The following is a 2,657-nucleotide window of genomic DNA, read 5'->3' as shown; positions in this document are numbered from 1 at the left end:
GCAAGGTTACGTAATTTTGCTTGCTGAATCGCATCTAAAGGCCTCGCTTGCGTACACGAATGCGTACGAAATTTATAAATGGCGTGTGTTGGTTGAATGCACTAGCAAGCGTCGATTGCGTAACAAGATTTACGCCAAAATATTTTGCGTTCGCAGCCTTGATGATCTACCTGATGTGTATAAGTGCATGCGTCGACCGAGTTCTGATGACATAGCACATGACCAGATAGGAGACCGGATTACAGAGAGGGCGTCGGCCTGAGAGGTGTTGATTCCTGCCGTAGCGCGATTTGCGCGCAGTTTCGTGGCAAGGTGACGCGACGGGGCGTACTACGAAGTATCACGCGCTGGCAGCTTCTGATCGTGCCGCCAATCGAAAAGGCCGGCGCAGGAATCAATTGCTGCCAGCGCGTCTGATTTTAGACGGTCTAAATTCACTAGGAAACTATGCACACCCATAGCGGCTAGCCTAATAGCGTGTTTCCGGTGACGTCTAGATAAGTAACGTGTATTTGTTATGTGTTGGTGTGTTGGCAGAGCAAGCGTGATGCTTGTGACATTTACAGATGGATGACCCATGTTCTGTAGAAAGCGCTGTTTTGTAGTGACGTTCACGTGCGTGCTGGTTGCGTGGCGTTGGTGCGTTGCGTGGCGTGCGGACGCTTAATGTGCGTGCGATGGTGCGTGCGAACTTACCGTTGCGTGCGTGCGCGAGCAGTTGAGCTTCCTGGCTGAGCCGAGCTGGCTCCCGGCTGTTGTATCCTTGCCGGTCAGGAAGTGGCAGCAGCGGCAATCACGTGATTTTGTCCTGGCTGTTGTATCTTGCCGTAGTTCTACCGAGTCGCTAACACCCTAATGTGATCGCTAGAGGCGGGGACAGCCGCCTCAGTAGAGAGCGTGGGAGGGTGCGAGATCTTCCATGACTGAGCAAAGCTGTCTCTGTGTGCTTTGGAGCTGTCGCCGCGATTATATACAGCCGTGGGAACAGTGCGTTACAGTCTGTGACCCAAAGGTGTGAATTGCAGTCGGTGACCGTCAATTAAACTATTAGGTCAAGTGGTGCCGCAGGACTTTCCTTTCAATCTGCTGCTAGCCCACGTGGCTCGAGCCGGTCGTATTCAGGTTGAAGTAATTCGCTACACATGAAATCGTGATTGCATTGAGAAATCACTGGACTGGCTCAGTCATCAAGCGAACGGCGCGAAATATTAGCTGTGCTGTATAGCTCCCAAATCCATGGGTCGTGCGGAGCATGGTGTGTGCATGTTGGTGGTGCATGTATCACGTGCGTGCGTGCGGCGTCCGAGCTTGTGCGTGCAGTACACGTGCGTGCGTGCGTCCGTGTGTGTGCCGTAACGTGGTGCGTGCTGTGCGTCGTGCGCTGTGTGCATGTGCATGTATACGGCGCGTGGCAGTACAGTTGCGTGCATGAGTGTTGTGGTGCGTGTACACGTTACACGTGCGTGCGAGCGTTGCGTGTTTACATGTGCGTTTCGTGCGTGCGTGTGCTTACACGATGGCGTGTGAGTGCTTGCGTCTCGTTGTGTGTTGGCACGTACACGTGCTGTGCGTGCGCGCGTGTGAGGTTCACGTTTGTGCGTTGCGTGCGTGCGTGCGTGTGCAGGTACAGTGTGTGCATGTATGCGTGCGTCGTTTCGTGTGTGTGTGGTAACGTTGAAGAGTGCTGTGGTGCATGCATGTGAGTAGACGTGCTGTGGTGAGTGGTGCGGTGCCGTGCTGTGGCGTGCCGAAACGTCACGTTGCGTGCTATGCGCAGTCCGTGCGTGCATGCGGTGCGTGCATGGATGGAGCTGTTTGTGCACGTAACGTGCGTTGGTGCGTGGATCAGCACCCAACGTGGGTTACGTACAAAGTACCCTGTGCGAGTTCGCTGTGTATGACTTCACGCATCTGCTTGCTCACCGTAATATGGATAAACAGAATATACAGAACAAGAATTATTAAAAAACAGACGGGATTCCCGATCCAACGCTTTCAGCAGTGTCGTCTCTGTCTATGCGTTTCAGTTATCGACGGCATTGGGGTTTTTGTGTTATGGATGTGCTTGTAACTGGGGCGTCTTGGAGGAGTTTGAGGCACGTAGATTTGGTTATCAGCCATGGGATTTCGAGGGCATCGTACCGAGTAATCGTTGAGTGACTGTAGGTGGGGTTGTCTTTGGGTATTTAGGGTTATTTCAGTTTTATTTAGTTTTTCGTGCGCCCTACGTCGGTTATAAAGTAGGAAAACGTTAGGTATTGTGGTGAGAAGTAATGGTAGGTAAGGTATGTGTTAGGTTAGGTAGTTGGTAATTGTAAGTTTAATATGATTATAAAGGGAGAGATTATAATGATATATAAAATATATATATTATTAAATTATAGGTCATATCTTATCTATATTGAAGTTGTATGTATGTTATGTATGTATGTTATCTGTACCCTATGGCCGGCAAACCGCACAAGCGATCTGGATGCTTTTTCAGGGAGGGCGATATTTCCTCATTTTACCGGGGAGTGTTCTAGACGACCCAAACGTGAAGACTCAACGAATATCGTGAATTTCCGTGATTCGTTGAACTCATTGCATCCGTGAACAGTGTTCAGCTCACTTTCAGTGCTGTCCACACACACAAAATCGATGAGTAATTATTTTCA

Source organism: Priapulus caudatus, unplaced genomic scaffold, assembly GCF_000485595.1.
Source record: "Priapulus caudatus unplaced genomic scaffold, Priapulus_caudatus-5.0.1 Scaffold19, whole genome shotgun sequence".
NCBI classification, from domain to species: domain Eukaryota; kingdom Metazoa; phylum Priapulida; class Priapulimorpha; order Priapulimorphida; family Priapulidae; genus Priapulus; species Priapulus caudatus.
Note: the sequence above shows the minus strand (reverse complement) of the source record.